Source organism: Camelus dromedarius, chromosome 7, assembly GCF_036321535.1.
Source record: "Camelus dromedarius isolate mCamDro1 chromosome 7, mCamDro1.pat, whole genome shotgun sequence".
Classification (NCBI taxonomy): Eukaryota; Metazoa; Chordata; class Mammalia; order Artiodactyla; family Camelidae; genus Camelus; species Camelus dromedarius.
This window is the reverse complement of record NC_087442.1, coordinates 56,522,042-56,546,680: the sequence shown is the minus strand read 5'-3', so window position 1 is coordinate 56,546,680 and position 24,639 is coordinate 56,522,042.

The window sequence follows — 24,639 nt, the reverse complement described above, 5'->3', positions numbered from 1 at the left end:
CATACATTCTCTGGTTAATTTTGCCCAAATTATTTATTTTGAAATAGAAATTTATTGGGTTAATGACTTTCATTTCTAAAAATTGTCACTCATATGTGATTGTAAAAAACTGAGTTTATGTTGAAGCTTATAAATTAGATAGAAGATGGCTAATTCACACTCAGATAAGAAATATATTGTCTGTTACTGATAGAAACTCAAACACTATATTTATTTTAAATTACAGAAAGTCATGAAAATTCAGAGTAGATCAAGGTAGCCTTAATTGTTCTCTTTAGCGTGACTAAATTTTAGACAGGTTTCTTCCTGACTCTAGGTCCCTGACCTTCCTTCGATGATTTACTTTAGAATACTTGCAATTAAAAATCATTATTTACTCCTGTGAGATGTAAATCCTCTCCCAGTCTCTTGCTTATTTTATAACCAAGAACTGTCTTTCTCAAAGATCTGGGCACCGTCCCTTTGGAATGCAATCAACCCGAATGATGAGGCCACTACCTCCTTTCCAAAGTCTTCTCTTTTCTCTTCCACTAGCTCACCCCAGTCCTTAAAACTCTTTAATCTTGCACTTCAAGGGAGCTGAGTTACATCTCCCTCCCCTATTTCAATAGTCTTGAATAAAGGCTTCCTTCCTTATATTCTTGAATTTAACACAACTTTTCTTTGTCAATGTGGACTTTGTGCCAGTTTCACAGGGCATACACTTTTTTTCATTCTGCTTTATTGCTGTTAATTATAGGTTTCTTTTGATTAACCACTTTTAAAGGACTTCAGCCACATAACATATAAGGTGTGTGGCCCTCTGGGTGGACTGAGAGAAAGTACAGATAAATAAAATGTAAATAAAAGCATAGGCTTTTTTGATTAAGCAAACGTATTAATTTAAATTACTCAAATCAACAAATCGAAGTTTGCATTTATATTGAAAAATAAATTTAAAATTCACATAAATAGGTATCTATATTGAAAAGTATTCTAAATGTCTGAATATCTAAAAGAAAGTTTAGAAACAAGGACCCTAAATTATTCAGACACTTGCTTCATTTGTCTATTGTACTTTTCACTAAATACAACATAGTACCTTTCTACAAGATGATTTTTAATCCTTTTAGACTAGTAATGGGAAGTATGGTATACTAATTTATGTAAAATGCTCAACTGCTGAGATAACTGACTCTTTTTTAACATTTTGTCATTAATTATAATAGATTTTAATTACCATTGGAAGGTTTTGTAATTAGTAACATCTAGCTATATAATCATTGACCCTAAGCTTTCTAATTGACATAACACCTAAAAATTACTCAAAGCATGTTGCAATGTTGTTTCATGTCAAGAAATTGAATTGGAATTACACTTGTTTTGGAGAGGATGGACTTGTGAAATCCATCAAGGGTGTGCTGTGGCTCAGTGCTTTCTGGCACACCTACAACTGTCCTTGAAGAGGCTAGAAAAGGAAATTCACAAAGAAGAGTTTGGAGAAAATAAATTTATGCATCTGTGGACTCCTTATTCGCTAAGATGGACCAAAGATTTTTGTTTATCAAGCTGTCTTCACACAACATTATAAGCCATCAAATTATCACAATGTGTTTATCAATGGTACAAATAGTAAACTTCAAGGAAGACTAAATTCATTAATTAAAATTTTAATGGCAATCTGCTAACGATTGAGTTTTCCCCAATCCCTGTAGCTTTCAAAACAATGAATAATAAATTATATTCCAAGAAACAAGAACTAGTAAAAATCTAGAAAAATTTTGTGGAACACAGTTGCCAAGCTGTAAGCAGATAAATTAGGGAGTCCCCAGAGAAAGAGAACTAAGAATAGCTTTCTTGACATAAAAGAAGCCATTCTGGCCTAAGCCTTTTTGTGATCTAAGACTAGTCACAGTGCTTGCCCTGGAACAGGTCTCAGTAACTAATGATTTTAAGGGAATGCAGGAACAGAGAATAGGCAGTCAAACAATAGTGCATGATAAAGCAGAGTCCTAGTTCTTCCTCAAGGGATATACATAATAATGTATCTTTGAGATCTGCAGGAACTCAAAGCCCCCACCCGGGTGGAGGATGGAATAATGATGTTGAGCCCCCTGACTTTAATCGAATAAAGCTTGGGCTCTGTCAACCTTTGCCCCAATTCTATGCTGAATTCTCCTCTTCTTAAGCTTCCTCATGAATATGTATGTACTCTTAGCTTAAAACTTCCTCAGTTGTGCTGTTGGGGAGACACAGCTATGGGAAAGATCCCTAGCGTTCCCCTTATTTGCTGCAAGTAGTAACAAATCCTTCCTTCTCCCTTGCTTTGACTTGGCTGACAACAACTAAGAGGCCAACTCAGTTTTCAAGTAACAATATGCAGTGATGATTTATCTCCCATCTACACTTAAATACCTTACAGAGTTATGTTTGAACTCAAAGATAAACAATGTATTTTAATTCACATCAACAAAGGGGCTACGTTTAATACACTCAGTTCTTCAGGTGATTATTTCTCACACTATGTCATACTGAATTCATTTAATGAAACGTTTTTATACATTAGGCAGCACTTACTTTACTTTTTACATTTTACAAGGCAATTTCTAGGATAATATTTAAATATCACCAATGGGTAGTTTTAACAAAATGTAATTTTCTCTGAAAAAAAAGGTTTTTATAAGTATCTTCGTAATAAAATTTTACCAAAGGTGTAGTAATATACTCAGAATCTGTTCTTAATTGTGTGCAGCTGATTTGGTATGTAAACTATTGCCTTGTTCAAAGTACATAAAATTCGAGTAAATGTTGTCTCTGAAGGGAAAGAAAAATGACATTGTTTCAAAATTTGATCTCATCAAGGTAACTTTCTAAAAGAAAAGTACTGTCAAGTATTTTGCAAAAATTATTTATATGTTGACTTGTGTATAGTTTTGTAGATGAGAACTGCAAATCCCCAGTCTTGGCATGTTAAATTTGTGAAAATAATTTCTTTAACTAGTACTCTAATTTATTTTTAAAATATGCTTTTATAATTTTTCTATCACTTAGTACCACCCTTTCTGCCCCTGCTTTGAGCTGCTTAAAAAGAGCATGGCTTTTAAATACTGAAAACTGAAAACTAGCATTCTATGAAAATTTCAGTGCAATACAAGCATTACAGAACAAAATCTAAATGTAACCATGAACAAATTCTCACATGAAGTGTGTTAAATGCTCTTTCTACAGTAATAGTCAAAGAGTACACAGATGCTGTTTGAAAACCAGTATATTTTATGCATTGTGTAAAAACAGTGATTATGCAGTAGAAGTGTTCATATGATCATTTTATTGAGACGGGGAAGATAACAGAATGTCTCTGTCATAGAACTGAGTTTTTCTTAAAGTTAAAATACTTCTAACAATTATCCTCTTCTCATTACATTTATAGTATAATTAAAAGTATAAGTGTGCTATTGTTCAGTATATACTATTTTTTGTGAATATGAACAGAGACAATATACAAATATTTTCTCAAAGTCTATAAATGGTTTACTGGCTGATACTCTGAACTTTGTCCACTGAGATCCCTCCTCATTGAAACTGCTATTATCAGAGCTCATAAAACCTAAGTGTGTTTCAAATATTGAAGAAATAGCTAATGAGTCAATGCTACTTTTTCAGTTCAAAACATACTGAATTGCAATTACTTAAAAATTAACTTGTATCTAATATTTGATACTAATATTAAAATTATTTCTAAAACCTCTTCCTAAGATTATACAGAAAGTGGTTTTTACATTATTAGTAAGACATCTTAAAAATGTCTGAGTGATAGTGTCATTTATCTAGGAATATTTTAGCCCCATAATGAATTATTTATGTATTTATCTCTGTAAACTGGTTAATATAGACCTATTAAAAACTAAATTCATTACACATATTAGTGAATATGCTCCGTTTAATATACATAATTTTTAAAAATCATGCAATTATATAGCACTAAACATTTCAATCCCATTAAAGCCCAAGCTATTCAATAGATAACACTTCTACAGAAGAATCTCTATCTTTTGTACCTCAACTCCTTAATCTGTCATTATTTATCTCCTGGGGAAAGTTTTGAACAAAATAAAGTTTCATGCACATGCCAAAAAACAATGTGTTTAAGGTACCAAACGGGTAGTAATTTCTACCTTCAGCTCTAGTTTGCTTTAGTTGAACAATCTTGACTGTTTCAGTACATATCAAACTATGTTGAACAATTCACAGTCCAAAGATTATTTCTCTATCTGCTTAACCTCAGGGTCCATTTAGGTCCCATTTGTTTGACTTGCTCTTTTCAAAGTTTTGTAGCCAAATTTTTCAAATACTGTCCAACACTAATTTCTTAGGTAAACTTTTTAAACCTAACTAGGTGTGGAACAGACTATCCTGAATACACTAAATACATATATTCATAGCAACTATTCCAAGACCAGATTAAAAGCAAGTGATAATGAGAGTATTTTTTAATAATATATACATATCTGAAATATATAATGAAACTTGTAAATCTGACAAAATGTCAGGACATAAATATTTACTAATTAGCTAGTATAGTCAAACACATAGGATTACTGTTGCTTAACATGACTTTCCATTATATAATTTTGCAAGGAAAATGATCAATTCATTCTTTAATGACTATTCTTATTTTGGAGTTATCTGTTTAGGTAGTTTCAAAATGACATCTAATGCTAAAATAGTTTATATTTAGTGTCATCTTTTATTTCATTTTGAAATCTCATCAGGGTATAAAACAAAAAATGACAAGTGATGCTAAATTGGATAATAATGTGCATCTGTAGGCCTAGTGTTTTTGTGTTGCAGGTGTAGATTCTTAAAAATAAGTATCTATTGTGAATTACACTGATTTATGATTATTACAGATTAAGAGTTTTTGATTTTTGATATTTTTATTCCCAGACCCTTTGTTAATGAATCACCTAATCATTAACTATCAATATCACATTTGGAGCATTGTAATAAAATTCAGCCTTAGGATATTTTTAAATGTTAAAAAATCTTTTAAATGTATTTAAAGTTAGAAAGATAATTATCTCTCTTTTTAATAGGAGGAGATGCGTTTCAGAGGCAAAACTGAAGACAAACTCTTTTTTTCCCCAAGACATCATCTAGAATTTAGAGATGACTTATCTGTAATCTGTGTTCTTGAGCTAATGAATGATGAGCCAAATAGGGACTGACCCCCATTAGTCCCCATTTTGAGCAGAAGGATTGAGGATTCTTAGTGAGTTGATTATATAATTAAGAAAACAATTTTTTTTTTTTTTAAAAGTAGAGTTGTTGAAAACAGTGATGGATTTTCATAGGACCATTCCAAGTTAGTCTTAGGTGGTTTTGTCTAGAGAGAAATAAATATGAGGAGTGTGGCTACTATAAGTAGAAAACACTAAGCTATTTCAGAACAATTAAATGTTACTACTTTTCCTTGGCTAATTCTCTAAACCCCTTGTGAAATGGAAATAGTAGTAGTTTCCTGTTGTATACAAAAATAGTACTTTTCAAAATTCATACCACATTTTTGTGTTATCAAAGTATGTGGGGTTGCATTGGGGGAAAGTAGAAGAAAAATCACGTAATTCCATCAGGACCATTAGCAAGACGAGCACAAAAATGAATCTAACTCCCTCACTTTGAAACTGTGGTGTTAGATTCAGATGGTCAAACTTGTGAAAAATAATTCTAACAAATTTTAATGCTTATCCAGAGAATGTTTACTACATATAAGGTTCTAGGCTATGCTTTCAAAAGCTTTTTTTCCCTTCTAATTTATTGCCACCATTTCCATGATATAGATTATAAAATAACTAGAGAAGTTTGAATCAAGGTCACACAGCAGACTGGCAGAGTCAAATTCAAACCCCTGCTGAGTTCCTACCCTCAGCTTTGCTGGCATCTTTAGTGTCCACACTATAAAAGGAACAAGTGGGCTGGACCAGCAACACAGGCTACACAACAATTTTTAAAAGACTCAGGAGTGAAACTGTCCATTTCTTACAGGACTCTATCTGCCTAAGCATAGGTTTCCAGCAGGGAGTCAATCTCATCTCCCAATTCCATTCCTCCCTTCCCTTCTCTGCTGGAGTAAAGACTAGAATTTCTGTTCTTTCTTTTCAATTTTTATTTTCACCTTGAAAAATTGTATTTAAAAATCTTAAAAGTTCAAAAACTAGTAATCACCTGCATAGCCACCTCAGAATTAAAAACTATAAACATTGCTATATTTACTTTGTGTTATTTTATAAAAACAAAGAATTATGAAAAAAATTGAAGTACACTTTGTACCAGAATTCCAGTTTTATAACTTACCACCAACTACACACAAAGGCAGCTACTATGATGAATACAATTCTCCCACCATGTTTACATTTATTTCAATAATCTTCCTTCTCTTTTTTTCCTTCCTTCTACATGCCCAGGGACTTAAGCATATGTTGAAATTTGGGGGGGTAGCGGGGGCAGGGGCAGCTTTGGCATAAACTTACTTTCATGTGATAAGGCAATTTTGTATGGAATAAAGGCAGCATCTCACATCAATGGCGTAAAGTTGAGCTTTTTAACAAATGAGAATAGAACAATGAGTGGAAATATGGAAAAAGAAAAACTGGATTCGTACCTCAAACGAAGATCAAGAAAAATAACAAATGACTCCAAGCTTCACATGTAAAAAGGAAATAACAAGCATAACTAGGAGAACATATGAGCAAATTCCTTTAACTCACTGTGAGGAAGGCTTTCTCATCACTCAAAATCTAGATACCATGAATGGAAGGTTAGTCTTATTACCACACAGATGACTCCTAGAAACTAGAAAAACAAACTATATCCCAATATTAAATTAGTAATACTTGAATAGAAAAGAAATCCAAATGTTCCTTAAAATTATGAAAAGATGTTCAGACTCATACATAAGAGCAGTTCAAAATAAAACCCACTGTTGGAACCATTACAATAATTGCATTTTTTGCTTTGTTTTGTTTTTAATAAACTTTGGTTAACATTCTTTCAAGTCATAATTTGCACAGTCTGTATAAAAACTGAAAGTGAAATTTAAACTACATATAATATTCCATTGTCTGTGTCTGTGTGTATGTATATATATATAAAATCTTCTTTATCCATTCATCTATTGATGGGCACTTAGGTTGCTTACATATGTTGGCTGCTGTGAATAATGCTGCAATGAACATTTACAATCTTAACTGTTACCATTATTATGTTCACTTACAAAAGTACATCATGTAATAAATTCAAATTACTGTTAGTGTTGGTCTAAAAGTAGAAAGTTCTCTTACATTTTGTATGTTAGAAATGTCTTTATTTTGCCCTCCTCTTTGATTGGTTGAGTATAAAATTCTAAGTTTTCAGATAATTCCCTTCAGCATCTTGACAACATTGCTACTTAGTTTTCTGCCATCTGTTTTCACTAATGACAAATCTGCTGCTATTCCAACAGTTTTCTGTCATTTTGTTTGAGAGCTTTTATGATTTTTCTCCTTAAATATCATAATTTGAAAGACTCTGATAGTATTTATTAGTTGCATACTATTTGTTAGTTACTACTGGTTTAGGTTCATTTTTACTTGTGCTTCTTGGAAATTTAAGTTTCTCTTCAGTGGCTAAATGCCCAGACATCACTTACTCAAATACTGCTTCTCCACCAATCTTTCCATTTTCTTTTTACGGATATTTGAAACTCCCATTTTACCTTCTTTTATTTGTACACCAATCTTGTCCAAAAACCACCTCTTGTGATGATGGAAATGTTCTATGTATCACTGTCCAATATGGTAGCCAAGAGCCACATATGGCTATTGAGCATTAAAAAGTCCTACTATGGTTGAGGAGCTAAAATTTTATTTAATTTTAATAAATTTACATTTAAATAATCACATGTGGCAAGTGACTACTATGCTGGCTATCTCTGTCCACATGTGCTGAATTCTGGATAAATTCATAAGCACATTCTAGATGAATCCCTAAGTATATTTTTCTCCAGTCATAAATTCTTTCTTTGTGTCCAGTACAGAGTTTATCCCATTAGTTACCTGTTTTAGGTTGTTATATTTTCCTCTAAGGTTTCTAATTATTTTTCTTATACATCTTACTTCTCCTGTTTTAATTTAACTTGTCTTTATTTTGTAGCCTTTTATTAAATCCTAAATTTGTTTAAATTTGTCATGTATATACGATGAAGTCTTTATCAGATATTTTTATAAAACTTTTTGTTTCTGGAGTTTATCTTCTGATTGTTGATTTTGTTGCCTTCATGAGCAATTTTTTTTCAATGCATTTAAAAATTTTGGTGAAGAGATGTGTTTAGAGGGCTGTTTTTCCTCTTCATTTTTCTTTGTTTGCTTTTATCCTCCTTTGTCTAACATTGTTGTAGTTCCCTCTATATCTTCTCCAGACTGTCCAAAGAGAAACAGGTTTTAAAGTTAAATTTGAGGGTTCTTGTGCCAAAATTAAATCAAACACACCCTCAAAATCTGGTGCTACAGCCCTGGATTACTTGTAATAGTTTCAGATTGAATAGCTTTATTTGCGTCTTCCTGCTTTTCTAGGTTCACACCCTGATGGTAGTGGTTGGAAATAGTATTTTTGGTTTGTTTGTTTATTATTTTTTATTATTTCTTTATTATCATCCTTTCACAAATAAGGAGAACCACTGAGGTTGTGATTTCAAGCAATGGATCAGCAATCTCTTATAAAAAGCCTTTTAAAATCTTTTTACCTTTGATAAAGGAACCAAAACACTAGTTTTTACTGTTTTTCTGACTAAAAGCTCAGTGATTCCATGGTTCTACTCTAGTCACAATTTCGTAGTTTCAATTTATTTTTGTTCTGTTCTATGCCAACTTATTTCTTTCTGGTTTCTACTTATATTTTTATCTATCATTGAATCTGAGGGAATGTATCAAATGTGCTCTTATGGGATCACCGTAATAGAAGTCTGAAATGTATGTTTATATAACAGGTCCTCTCATCTGTAGTCTGTCGTCAGAGAGACACTAAAAATCACTGGTTAAAACCCCCATCATGTCACATATCAGGAATGCCATTTTAAACGTTAGGTAATAGTTTCCTCATCACTGTTAACACACCTGAAAAGTAATTTATTTCACTCTAGAATTTAAAAAAAAATTTTTTTTAAGATTGCTTTTGCCCTGAATTCACTGTTTCCCTTGCCACTGCAATGACTAGTATAAAAGACCATATGGTACTAAAATATAGCAATCATAGAAGGGTGTATGACTTACATTAAACCCTCACAGAAATGAAATACGGATTTAATAAGACTTTCATCAAGCAAATAGGAACATTTTAAATAAGTAATGTTTCCAAAAGATTTATAGGTAACACAGAGGATGCTGTGTTAATATTTGGCTAAATTTATATGAAAACTTTACTTGTATAATTAACATCTTTTCATTAGCTTGTGACTTTCTATTTATAACAATCTTCTTAAAATGATTAACACATTTTGCTTAGAGAAAAAACACATTAAATGTGCATGGGCATACCTGAAAAGCCTTATGATAGTTAAAATCAATACACATACAAGAATTGCCTAACCAGTGGTTTTAATGTAAATGGTGATGAGTACTCTGGGTTTGAAAATTCTATTTTTAAGGCACAAGAGGGAAGCTGTAAAAAATTGGCTTCCAGGTGGGAGAACTGCAATTTAAATGTTTACCAACCTCAGCTTTCTAACCTCTGAAAGTTAAAGGACAGTTATGCTATTTAACGCATTTTTATTTTTCTCAGTGGAAAAGTGCATTTTCCTATGACCAAGCCCAAGATTTTCTGCAAAATCCTCTTTTTGCCTACTACAAACCTGTTATGTGTATGTACTTTATAAAAGAATATATGAAGCAAGAAACCAACCTTTGTATGTGAAGAATTGTGTCTTGTGTAGAGTGTAGAGTGCTGAATTCTTTTCTTATCATACAAGTTTGCCCTGCCGTCCCTTAATAAAAAAGACAGGCATGAATAACCATCAAGTACCAGTGCTGTCAGGAACTATCCCAAGCATTTGATATGTGTTTCATTTAGTCTTCAGAAGAGCACTCAAATATCAGTTGCTATCTTCATATTTAGAGGAAGACAGGGAGGCACTGCTGAACTTCCATCTTAATCTCTTTAGCTCTAAAATGAACTTTCTACCCTTGCAAATGTTTATATGTCTATGGGTATTGACATGGACAGTTAGGTAGCCAACTTTGTATCAGAATTCATTTCTCATATTTAATAATCATTACAGAGGATGAAATTGGTTACCATCAAAGAAATTTTACAAACTGCAGTGAGTATGAGGGCTCCCACAACAAAAGCCAGAATCAATAAAGAGGTTGGACTGCTTGATTAGTACACAAACACTTAAGTTAGGAAATGAAATTGTTTAGCCCCAGAAGACGGAAGATGATATATGGAAGACATTGCATGAAATGTAATAAACACCAGAAAGAATCAAGCTGTAAGAGAAAGTTGTGCTTCTAGAAGGTTTTTTGGGAGGACTTGATGGAAATGCATCCATCAGAACTTGAATTTGCTGTATTGACTGACTGGAAGGGGAGAGTCCTTACTGACGAGCACAAATTTAGTTGTCATTTTCCTCTTCCAAATATTTTCTCATGTTTGTTGCAGGGGAAGGTGCAAGAGTGGGTCCAAAGTTGATTTACATTTAATCAAGGTTGGGAGAAATTGGGAAACTTGTTCAAGGTCACACCCCCAGTAAGTGTTGGGGGATCAGAGCCCACGTTCTTGTCTCCTTCTCTCCTCTCCTCCTGCCTCTTTCTCGTTTTTGGTCCTTCTTTCAACCTTTCCTCCCCCTTATTCTCTCCTGTATCAACTTCCTATTTTTGAACATTTCTGAGGGTAAGAAGAATAAACCTTTCGGAGGCCTTGTTATTTTTCCAAAATATTCTGACTCCCCAGACAATTTTTCCCACAAGTACATTTTCTCCCTTTGAAAGTTCTCTTTAGAAAACAGACATCAACACCATTTCTCTAATTTGCTCAACGTCCTATTTTTAAAATGTTTTACCAAATGGAAGGACTGAAGATGATTATCAAATTAATATAATAAAGAGGGAAGACATTTAAAAAAATAGATTTAAGTGGTTTAACTGCAGCATATCATAAACCTTAGGACTAAAGGGAATTATCTGCAATTACTAATTTAGAAGAAGAAAAAACAGACAATAGAGTGACATAGATAAAATTAAAATGTACTAATGTTAGCATAATTTCTTTGGTCAAAAATGAAAATAAATTTTATTAACAAATGTATAAAATTTTACCCTATTAAACAAAACTATAGTTAATGAATGTAGGGTAATATACACTGATATTTTCACATTTTTGGTGAATTTAAAAGCCAACCAACTGGGGGAACTACAACCTTGATGGTATTGATTTAGGCATATATTAAATAACGTATTATATTTACATGTAGGAAATAAGCAACTATGCTAAGCATATATCTTCCTTTCTTCATCTTCTTTTGTTCAAGAAGGGACTTACTAAAGAGGATATGATTTAACAAATTATAAATGCTATTTGAAAAATATAACAGCCCTGTACATGAGGATGTTTCAAAATAAATGAAGGTCACTAGAGATTAGAAAGAGTGTAATATATTATGTTGGAAATACTAAATGAAAAGGAAGCCATTATTTTCTTTCTTACGTGAGACATCTCATAAAATAATGCAAAGAAGGAAATATAAGCTAATATGATATATATATTTTAATTAAAATATCTTAATAATTTATTGATACAGACAATTCTAGAAGGCCATTGGTTATTAATTTGTTTCCTTTAAACCAGCTCTCTATTCCACAAAATACATGAAGTTCATTTTTGACAAAATAAGAGGAGAATATACTTCATATCCTTATCTGTGAACCACTCTTGTTTCTATCTACTTATTACCACTACTTACAGAATTTACAGTTTCACATTTATCACCACCCGCACAATGTAACTGCTGCTTTTGTAAAGACCTCTATACTGCTGTAGCTATAACTGAACAAGTTTCCATTGTTGCTTCTAGTTGTTGTCTCTCTTGCTTAAAGACTCTGGCTATTTATCTCAGTGTTCACACACAGAAATCAAGATGTACAAGAGTGGAAGTTATTAGATAGAGACCACACAAGAAACCTGCTCCACTTGAATGAAGACCTTTCCAGGATACCAGTTCAGCTGTAGTATCTCAAAATTCACAGAGTGGTGAAGCCATTTACTACATAAGGGAAGGTCTGAGGAGCTGTGTTCTGGTGAGGGTCAGGAAGGGTGAGTCTCATCCCCAGAGATCTAGTTAGATAACAAAATGTGATTTACATGTCTGGAGTGGAGTCTGCAAATCTACATTTCTACAAAGCTCCAAAGAGCTGAAAATGTTTAAGGAAACAATATGAAATAGTATGAGTCTAGCAAAATAGTGTTTTCTTAGGTTCTTGGTTTATTTGGTGAGGCTGTGAGAATCTGTGAAGAATCTTAGGCTAAATTACATTATCCTGAACCCCCAAACTTTCTAGCTATCTCTTATTCTTGCAAACAAACTCATAAAATCAGAACTCAAGCTCAACTTTGACTGAGTCCAAAGCTATTTAGACTATATTATTATCACATTACTTTAAGGATGAAAATGTTCCTTTTTGACATATACCAAAGAAGGTAATAGGAATCACACATCACAAATAATTCAAGAAGCAGCTACAGATATAAAACAAACTACAGCTTTACATAATAGTTTAGTGGAAAGACTTTAAGCCATAAATGATTTCATATTTTAATTACTCTATAGTAACATTTTCAAATTTTAAATATATGGTCACTGGTAATGAATTTCACTTTTTTTTTTTTTTTTTTTTAAAGGCAAGATCTGGACAAATACAAGAATGGGCAGGAGCAAGAGTACAGCTAATCAAGGAAGACAGTTTTTTTGAGCTTGGAATGCCTTATTTTTTTCTTCCCTGGGCTTATAAGATGTGCATAAGTTCCTAACGCTTCCAATTAAATATGGAAAATGTTCTGTGACTTTGCAAAATTCTGTTTCATGTTCTGACACTTTCTCCACCTATGGAATAGAGATCAATACTCACTGAAGCATTATAGAGTACCTGCATGATCAAAACTGATTAAATTTTGTCTCTGCTAAATTATTGTCTTTCTTAAATTCATGTAGAAATGTAAGTAGCAATGAGAGGTTTTAAAGAAATAATTTTAACTTTTGTCACCTCTATTATTTGTTAGTATTTGGACTGTAACTTAAAAACAATAGAAGAAAAATATCTAGGAATAAATCTAACCAAGGAGGTGAAAGAATTATACACAGAAAACTACAAACCATTGATGAAGGAAATTAAAGAAGACTTTAAAAAATGGAAAGATATTCCATGCTCTTGGATTGGAAGAATCTATATTGTTAAAATGGTCACATTGCCCAAGGCAATCTACAGATTTAATGCAAATTACCCAGCACATATTTCACAGAACTAGAACAAATCATAATAAAATTTATATGGAACCATCAAAGACCTAGAATTGCCAAAGCATTACTGAAGAGAAAGAAAGAGGCTGGAGGAATAACTCTCCCAGACTTCAGACAATACTACAGAGCTACAGTCATCAAGACAGCATGGTATTGGTACAAAAACAGACATATGGGCCAATGGAACAGAATAGAGAGCCCAGAAATGAACCCACAAACTTTTGGTCAACTGATCTTCGACAAAGGAGGCAAGAATATACAATGGACTAAAGACAGTCTCTTCAGCAAATGGTGTTGGGAAAACTGGACAGCAGCATGTAAAACAATGAAGCTAGAGCACTCCCTTACACCATACACAAAAACAAACTCAAAATGGATCAAAGACTTACACATAAGACAAGATACAATAAACCTCCTAGAAGAAAATATAGGCAAAACATTATCTGACATACATCTCAAAAATGTTCTCCTAGAACAGTCTACTCAAGCAATAGACATAAAAGCAAGAATAAACAAATGGGACCTAATGAAACTTAAAAGCTTCTGCACAGCAAAGGAAACCATAAGTAAAAAATGACAACCTACAGAATGGGAGAAAATTGTTGCAAATGAAACCGACAAAGGCTTGATCTCCAGAATATATAAGCAGCTCATATGACTTAATAAGAAAAAAACAAACAACCCAATCCAAAAATGGGCAAAAGACCTAAACAAGCAATTCTCCAAGGAAGAAATACAAATGATCAATAGGCACATGAAAAAATGCTCAATATCACTAATTATCAGAGAAATGCAAAACAAAACTACAATGAGGTATCACCTCACACCAGTCAGAACGATCATCATTCAAAAATCTACAGATGATAAATGCTGGAGAGGCTGTCGAGAAAGGGGAACCCTCCTACACTGCTGGTGGGAATGCAGTTTGGTGCAGCCACTGTGGAAAGCAGTATGGAGATTCCTCAAAAGACTAAGAATAGACTTACCATATGACCCAGGAATCCCGCTCCTGGGCATATATTCAGAAGGAACCCAACTTCAGGATGACACCTGCACCCCAATGTTCATAGCAGCACTATTTACAATAGCCAAGACCTGGAGACAGCCTAACTGTCCATCAATAGATGACTGGATAAAGAAGATGTGGTATATTTACACAATGGAATACTACTCAGCCATAAAAACCAACAACATAACACCATTTGCAGCAACATGGATGTTCCTAGAGAATGTCATTCTAAGTGAAGTATGCCAGAAAGAGAAAGAAAAATACCGTATGAGATTGCTCATATGTGGAATCTAAAAAAAAACAAACAAAAAAAAAACACACAAACAAAGCATAAATACAAAACAGAAATAAACTCATAGACATAGAATACAAACTTGTGGTTGCCAAGGGGGTGGAGGGTGGGAAGGGATAGACTGGGATTTCAAAACTGTAGAATAGATAAACAAGATTATACTGTACAGCACAGGGAAATATATACAAGATCTTATGGTAGCTCACGGAGAAAAAAAGGTGACAATGAATATATATATGTTCATGTATAACTGAAAAATTGTGCTCTACACAGGAATTTGATACAACATTGCAAAATGAATATAAATCAAAAATGTTACAAATTAAATAAATAAAATAAAAAGGTAAAAAAAAAAAATAGAAGAGTTAGTGGTATCTGTGAAGAGTTTAAGGAAGTGAATGAATTAAGTGCCAGGAAAAAAAAAAAGTCCAAGGAAGTCTTTGCATCATAGAAAATCAGGAAATATCTTTAACGAAAAATGGTTGTTAAGAACTCAAGGGCTGGTACCAAAATGCTTTGATTCAAGGTCCTACCCATCAGCCCCTCTTTTGCTACATGTGACACCTTGGACAAGCAACTTAACCACTCCAAGCCTCAGCTGTCTTATCCGTTAAGACAATGAAGGTGATGATGATACCAGTCTCATGGAGCTGGTCTCGAAGATAAAGGAAATGACCCAGATGAAAATATTAGTAAAATGCCTCCTCCATGGGAACGAGTCAGTATATTTTCGGAGAAGTCTCTCTGCTATGACATAATTGTAAAAAAAAATCAAGAGTAGATCAAAGTCAGGGATGCTGCTGAACATTCTATCATGTACAGAATGGCCCTCACCCACGCAAGCCACAACAAATAATTTTCTGGTCTAAAATGTCAATAGTGCCATTTTGAGAAATTGTGTTTTAATCTCAGGTTGTTCTTCTATATGTTTTGGCAAAAATAATTTTGTTTGATCAGGAACTTGTTTATAGTTTTTCATTATTCAATTTGGAAACTACCAGTAGAAATACATTCTTTGTTGACTGTTTTTGTTGGTAACAATTTCAAAATTCATTAATAATTGCTGTAGATTGAATGTGTGTGTTTCTCTAAAACTCATGTTTTGAATGCCCAATGTGATGAGATTTGGCAATGGGGACTTCAGGAAATGACAGGGTCAGGAGGGTGGAGTCCTCATGATTGAGATTCTAGCCCCTCCCCCCTCTGCCTTGTGAGGATGCAACAGGAACACAGTCATCTATGAAACAGGAATGGCTCTAGTCAGACATTTAATCTTTTGGCAGTGTGACCTTGGACTTCCCAGTGTCCATAACTGTGAGATGTAAATTTCTACTGTTTATAAGCCTCTCAGTCTACAGTATTCTGTTATAGGAGCCTGAACAGGTGAAGACAATAAAATTAAAAGGAAAACACAATGAAGTTTACATCTCTGCTCAATCCTTGAATAATCAACAAAACCTTAAAGAATAAACTAAACTGTTCAATTGTATTAGTCTCTTAAAAAAAAAACAAAACAGTAAGGCTTTCAATGTAATAGACATAAATGGCACACTTCTTCTGAATTGCTTAGATTGTTATAATAGCATCTAAAGAAAGACAGACTTTGCTACAATGGTACATCTATCAGCAGGTAAAACCTATCACACAATCATAAAACGAATTTATAGAAAGAAACACAACCCCAATAGTAACAGTACTACCCAAAAGTAAAGTATTTAATGGTCAATAGCTTTTTCAGGTCTGCATATCAAAATGCTTGGCCTCTTTTGTTCCTTTGTTCTTTCTTGCCTGTGACAGTCTTACTAGTAAAAATCAGTACACAACATAATAATTATCTAACTGTTTCTCAATCCAAAGTGCACACTCAGATCAAGTGGGAAGATAATCATCAGAATTGTTTTAAATGACCCAGATGATTCTAACTTTCACTATGGTTGAAAAATCTATGGGACAAGTGGCTGCAGCTATCAACTTTGTGCAAAGGATAAATTAATGGGTAAGGAAACAATAGTTCTATTGGCTAGACATCTATTTTTACAGTTATCTAAGCAAACACTGCACCTGCCAAAGAAGACTATCTGAAGCTACTGCAATAGAAGAGAAAAACAAAAATGCAGTCTGAACTCATCCTCACTGAGGCAAAGGGTAGGACAGTTTTTAAGAGGAGGGGGTGGTGAGACTGCAGGCCATCTACGTTGGCTAACCTTACCTAAAGGAAAAGTAAACTCTCTCTTGCCTCTGTAACAGCAGGTAGTTTTACAACTTGAAGCAAGGTAGAGTCTCCCACAGAGACTGGGATACAGGACTGCTATATCCTTCAATGTTCATGTTTCAAGGATCCAAAGAGAAGGTTCCTTAGAGTATCTTTAAGAAAGACACTCCTGAGTTGTAAAACTGCTGAGACTCAAGGAGTAAAGGAAGAAACTACAATGATATAGTTTCAAAAGCAAATGCTTTAAAAAAAAAAAAAAAAAAAGGAAGTTAGGACCTAGAGTCAGAAAAAGGTCTGTCGAAAGTTTAATCAAACTAAAGGGAACATTATGATCATCTTGGACATAGATAATGAAATTACACACAAACACACACACACACACACACACACAGACCTCTTTTTCTCAAACTTAGCTGTACATTGTATTCACCCGAGAGTTTTATAAAAATACTGATCAACTCCCAAAGATAACTGATTTAAACAGTGACTCAGGCACTGGGATTACAGCATCTTTTTAATGATTACAATATATAGCCAAACTTGCAAACTACTATCCTGCAAAAACTGAATTTCCCTGAGAGGTTACAAGGTGTGAAATAAATTCACCTCAGAAATGCATCTTCAGCAAAGTACTACTTATTCATATACCAAATATCAAACAAAAATAGCAAGTAGAAGAAAGAAGAGAGAAAAGAAGAGAGAAAAGAAAGAGAAAAGAAAGAGAAAAGAAAAGAAAAGAAAAGAAAAGAAAAGAAAAGAAAAGAAAAGAAAAGAAAAAAGAAAAGAAAAGAAAAGAAAAGAAGGAAAGCAAAGGAAGGAAAGCAAAGGAAGGAAAGCAAAGGAAGGGAAGAATTTTTACTTTATCTTAAGAAACAAATCAAAAGAAAGAAAAGAAAAAAGACTGATTTTGCCACATTAAGGACTGGAATTAGAATATCAGCATTAATGAGTCATCAATATAAATTTTTACTTTCTTTTTTTTGGGGGGGTAGATAATTAGGTTTATTTATTTATTTATTTTTAAATGGCAGTATTGAGGATTGAACCCAGGACCTTCTGTATGCTAAGCATGCGCTCTGCCTCATCAATAGAATTTTTAAATGACCTTTTTTTGATAAGCCAACTGAGGCATATTTTTAAAATAAATTTAATTGTTCTATGAACTGTTTTCCTCTAATTTCTACCTAGTCCATGTTTGGATGCCTTTGCCTTATTCCTGATCTCACAGACTCTTACTTCTTAACTCTCCTTTTTTTCTCATTCAGACTCTAACTGTCCTCTGTTTGCCCCATATTTCCTTCTTTTGGTGTCAGAAATGTGAATTACCCTAATTAGGGACCTTAACTGTGATAGTGTGCTAAGGGAATCAGTATAGTGCCTATTCTGCAGGTAATGTTCACACAACTTTACTTTGGTCCTGAAAGCAGTCTTCTAAGCTTTGCTGTCCAAATCTGTGGGATGATTCCACTGGTTGTACTATGAGCACAGGGCGAAAGGAAAACAGCATCATGTCAAGTTGATGGGTAACATTTAATTTAGTACACATGTTTGTGTGTGTGTGTGTGTGGTCATTATTCTATTAATTCCTTTATGCACTATACAAAGTCCTGTATTGACCCCTAACTTCTGAAGGTCACATTTTCCTTTGAGAAACTGATGAATGCTAAGGAATCTATTCAAATAAGTACAAAAATACCCATAGCTATAAAATTTTGCACATAATTTAACAATATTCACATGGTCATTGAAATCCATTCACATTCTCCAGCGCTACAGGACCACATTAATAATCTTTCATAAATGAAAGTGAAATCTACATCAAAGTTACTTAATGATATCAATATTAAACAAAGAAGATTCTCTGAAGTGAATGACCCAAACAGTAACTTTAAAATAAATCGTTATCCAAATAACTTTTATTTCTCCTTATCCTACAGAGGTACAGATTAAATTCTTGCTGTACTAATGTGTCTTTTTTAAAAGTTGTGAAGTATAAGAAATAAAATAACCTCAAACACTCTTTATAATTTTCAATTATTGATGAAGCTTAGAAGTTGTAAGTAAAATAAGGAAAAGAACATCTTTACTGATATTTATGCATTTGTTTTTGCACCTCTCAATTCATTTTGGTATTCCCATTCCTGTAAGAGGATATTAATTTTATTTTGGTTTTTCTCTTCCTTTTGATATTTAGCTTTAGCAACTGAATTTGAGAGGTTAGAAATCTCAGCAACCACGCTGCACTGACACTCCGGCTCATGAAGAAGCAGGTGCAGTGTAGTGTATCATGACAGGCTGAAATGGAATTCCAGCCATGTGAAGGTAAATTTTCCAGCCACACTAGCACAGATTGAAATAATTCACTCTTGACTGCTGCCGCAGAAAGTGTCAGTCTCTACCTCAGACTGTAGCTATCAACCACTTTGCACTGCTGCCTGCAGTGGACACACAGAAGTTCCTGAGTAACAACAGGAAACGAATGCATTTCCCTAAAGCAACTTAAGAGTACTTAAGCAGTTTCTGAGTCAAGGCCAGGAACATTTCTATTTGTTACTGTGGGTAGCATACACCTACTACAGTGTCCTAACTTATCCTTTTTTCTTCCTATTAAAATCAGATGTGTATTTATAAATTGTCCTTATTTTCATATGGAGGAGATAGGGTAACAACATGGATAAAATAGGAATGTTTGTCAAATTTCATGGTGAAAGTTTAAACAGTTAAAATTCTGTATGTGTATTTTTGTTTCTGTGCTTCAAATAAACTGCAGTGTAAGTTTTACTGATTACTTTCAAATAAGCAAGAACTAGTCTTCTGTAAAAAACAGAAATTTCTATTTAAAATTGGCTTCCAAGAAAAATTAAAGCATTAAATGGTGGTGTGTTGGAGCCAACTCTCACTGGCCCTTGACAGCCAGTTATACACGTATCTTCCCAACTCCCTGATCAGCGGTGTCACTTCAGTAGCTTGAAACAGGCCCTGGTAGAATTACTTAAGGCACAGAAATTGTCAAGATTCCAAATTCCCCTCCAAGTCCCAAGCCAGGTATTAATCATTACAAACATTCTATAGACTATCATATTATAGTATAACAAACACTATACTACACATAGTATCATGTGATATACATTATGCTGCAGATAGCACACTGCCTACGCCAGTGTAGTCACACAACATGTATCAGATTCTTTAGATAAATGTCAGTAGATTCAGGTGATTAGAGGTAAAAGATTAATATGACTTTCTTTCTACAGCTTTACATCAGATTATATACTACAATAAAAGCAAGACTTAGATCAAACTTTGGCAATAGTGTACTCATTAACAAGGAAAGACAGGGAGATGACAACTCTTCTAGGCTCAGTAAAGACCTCAGTCTATATCTACAGACACTCTGGCAAAAATTTTCCAGGAAAGACTAGCTCCTCGGGGAGCACATCAAGATGGCAGATGGCTTCAAATGTCCAATAAGTAAGATGAATTTACCAAGGTCTCCTCATTAAAATGGTGAAAACACAGAATGAAAAAATTATTCACTTGGAGTCCCGTTCTGAAAAATGTTTATTTCTTTCTACCCAATTATGTATCTCAAACACTATACATTTCACCAAAGAAAAATTATTCTAAGACCTCTATGCTCATTAACAATTTGGATGTCGAATTTAACCATGATGTTTGAAATACTTATGATATAGCTTCCTCTGGAATGTGGATTCCTGATTAAGGTGATATACACAAATATCAAAATTTTCATAATAAAATGGTCTTAATTTACCAGGTGGGAAATATGGTACGGTATGATGTCAAAATAATCTATATTTTAAAAATTTACCAGTTCTGCATATTATTCTCCATGGTGTTTATGCATGACATATCAGTTTTTCCTCTACAGTACCTTGTCAAGGATGTTTGTATCATAGACAACCTTGAGTGACAAAGATAGTATCACCCTCCAAGGCAGAAGGCAGATTTGATTCCTAACTAGGCTAGTGAGGATAATGTCTCCTTTAAGGGCAAAGGTTGGGAAGACTTTCCAAGAGTCTCCTTAAAAAATTGGTGATTTCCTAAACTCAAGGTTCTTCAGCAATCATATAAACCCACTTTATGTGAAATATCTAACTGGGCCTGACTGCACATCACTCCCCATGGGACTTGAAAAGCAAGAAAAATGATGAGAACATGAAGCTCATGGTGCTATACTATGAGTGATCAATTCTCTTTTTTCTGGCCCTACAGACTCGCGTCTTCTGCCAGCATCAATGAAACTATATTAAGCTAACTTGTTAACTTGCACATAATGAATGAAATCAGAGATCTGTCACAGGTTTTGACACTGTAGACATGTAAGTACAGAACCTATGATTTTATCATAAGCCATGATAACCAATCAAAGGTGAATATATCATATTTATAAACTAGTTACAAATGAATATCATATTTGTCTATAATTTTAATTTATGGACTTTATATAATAATATTAATTAATCATTTCTCTTTTATACATTGGAATATAAGGGAAAAAAAATTTTTTTAATGGAGGTAGTGTTATTGAAACCAGGACATTGTGCATGCTAAGCATGCACTCTACCACAGAGCTATACCCTCCCTTCCAGAATATAAGGAAATTTTTGAAAAATTTAATAGTTATACGTAGGCTCAGCTTTATTATTAAATTCTGTTTTGGAAAATTTAAAATCATTAATAAAAATGCAGCCCGATACTTTGACACTGAAATGTAAATTTGAAAATATTCAGATATTTAAGGTAATATTTGTCTTATTGAGTTCGTTTAGTAAGTTTTTCATTACTAATTATGAGAACCAACTGAGATAGCCTTAACATAATAGACTTTCTCCTAACTATAAGGAGAAAGTTAGGAGAAAGTCTATTAATCTCCCTTTTCTTGGAGTATTTACTTTAGAAAACTTGCAATTGTAAATTATTTCTCTGCATCTTTAAGACGTGAATCCTCTCCCAGTCTTTCTTCAGTTTTGTAACTCAGGAATATCTTTTTCAAGAACTTAGGAGTCATCCCTTTGAAATGTAATCATCAAGAAAGACAGGACACTTACCTGAAAAGATACATCACTAATCATCAGGAAAATGGAAGTCAAAACCTCAATGTGCTATCACTTCACACTTGTTAGAATGTTTTTTATCAAAAAGACAGGAGATAACAAGTATTGGTAAGAATGTAAAGAAAAGGGAAACTTTGTGCATTGTTTCAGGGAATGTGAATTGGTGCAGCCACTATGGGAAACAGTATTGAGGTTCCTCAAAAATAAAAAATACAACTACAATATGATCCAGCAATTCTACTTCTGGGTATTTAGCTGAAGAAAATAAAAGCACTAACTTGAACAAAAGGTATGCACGCCCATGTTCACTGAAGCATTATTTACAGTAGTCAAGATATGGAAACAACCTAAGTGTTCATCAATGGATGAATGGATTAAAAAAAGATATATCTAGTAGAATATTATTTGTCCATAAAAAGTAATGAAATCTTGCCATTTGCAATCTATGGATGAACCTGGAGGGCAGTACAATAAGTGAAATAATCAGACTGAGAAAGACAAATAACTTTTGTACATGGAATCTAAAAAAAACAAAAACCCTCACCAAACCAAGTTCACAGATACCACATACTGGTGGTGGCCAGAGACAGGGATTGGGGAGTGAGTAATAAGGGTGAAAGGAGTCAAAAGGTACACACTTCCAGTTATTAAATAAGTAAGTCATGTGATATAATGTACAGCATGGTGACTATAGTTAATAATACTGTATTGTATATTTCAAAGTTGCTAAGAGAGTAATTCTTAAAAGTCCTCATCATAAGTGTTGCATGTGTCTAAAGAAACTCTGCATCCTGAATATTCTAGGAACAGTTCCAGTTTCAAAGATTTAATTCCAATGCTGTTGATTGATGTATCAATAAAGGCTCTTAAAAATTAAAAAAAAAGTTCTCATCATAAGAAAAAAAATTATAACTATATACAATGACAGATGTTAACTAGACTTATTGTGGTGATCATTTTGCAGTATATGTAAATATGGAATCATTATGCTGTATATCTGAAAGCAATATAATGTTATATATCAATTATACTTTTAAAAAATTAACTATACTAAAAAAAAAAAAAGTTAGGACCCTCATCTCCAGTCTCTGCAGGAGGGTAGAAGCGTAAGTTTTCTAAGTGTCAATTAGCAAATGAGAACGGTGTAAACACACTGACCACCCTCCCCGACAAAACTCCTCCAGGACCCTTTCACTAGTTCACTTAAAACCTCTCCCATCGTTTGTTTCAAGAGAGTTCAGTCTCTCTCTCCTATTGTGATAGTCTTAAATAAAATCTCCCTTGTCCCTTTAACTTTGTCTAGCATAATTTTCTCCTTATCAGAACCCAATAAAAATTAATACATCTTATAATGAAATCATAAAAAATTATACATATGACAGGTCATCTTATAAAAAGGACATTAAAATATTATCAAATGACAGAAAAGTAATGTTAGTAGGGTAAATAAGTGAATTTTCAGGCCTATAATCTATTTTAAGTCTTTAAAAATGTAGTATGAGTTAGTTTTTGACAAGATTATCATAAAGGAAAAAAACAGCATAAAAGACAAGTTACATATGGAGGAAAAACAGGTTTTGTTTGTTTAAACATGCAAAGGAGGATTTTTGATTAAGTTTTTTATTCAGTTCCATTAATAAAACCAAAGAAATCATAGGGAGAGAAGTTAAAGTCTGATTAAAAGATAGGGAACAAAGAAAAGGAATAATTAGGCAATTCTCAGGGCACAAAGAATTTGCCAGTGGAGTGCACAAGGGATCAGCTCTACACACTACAATTCAACATATCTCGAAAACGTCTAAGTAGAAAGGAAATTTACGCTTTGGTTAGTTGGGACTTTGTGAGATCTCTGGAAAGACTTAAAAAACCTAAAAAATTGGTTTGGAGGCAGCAAATGAAATTCAGCCCTAGAGTAAAGTATGCCATATTAAAATGCTCAGCTTAAGCTATTTATACTCACCTGTAAGTTCTAAATTAGTTGTAACCTCTCAGAAAATTGACCCGAGTCATCTCAAGAATTCTCAATCAAGACATCTCAAAGTGAAATAGAGCTCATTTATATTAACAGTCCAAGTACAAGAGAGTTCATCTTTCACCATGACAGCCATGGCCAAATAACAAGGGACAGACTGAGTCTGAGAGATTAATCCTAAGGCTGTTTCTGCTTCTATTCTATTGCTACCCTAGGTTCTAAATTTAGGAAACCACTCTAATACTCTTAAAACTCTGAGAACTAGATCTGACCACCAAACCATTTCCCAATTAGGGAAATAATAATAGAGCCAGTGATTGGGCAATAATGATCCTCAAGACAATTTTTTAAAAATATTGTTTAAAACTGAGTACTTCAGCCTTAACAAACACAAAACACTGTCTCTAATCTGCCTCCTGTCTTGTCATTTGGTTATCTGTTGATCAGAACAAATTAATTTGTATTCTAATCCAAATGAAATGGTATAAACAGTTTAAAAATATTTAAGATTCCAAGGAGGGATAAAGGCAAAGGTTCTGATAAAAATGCAAAGT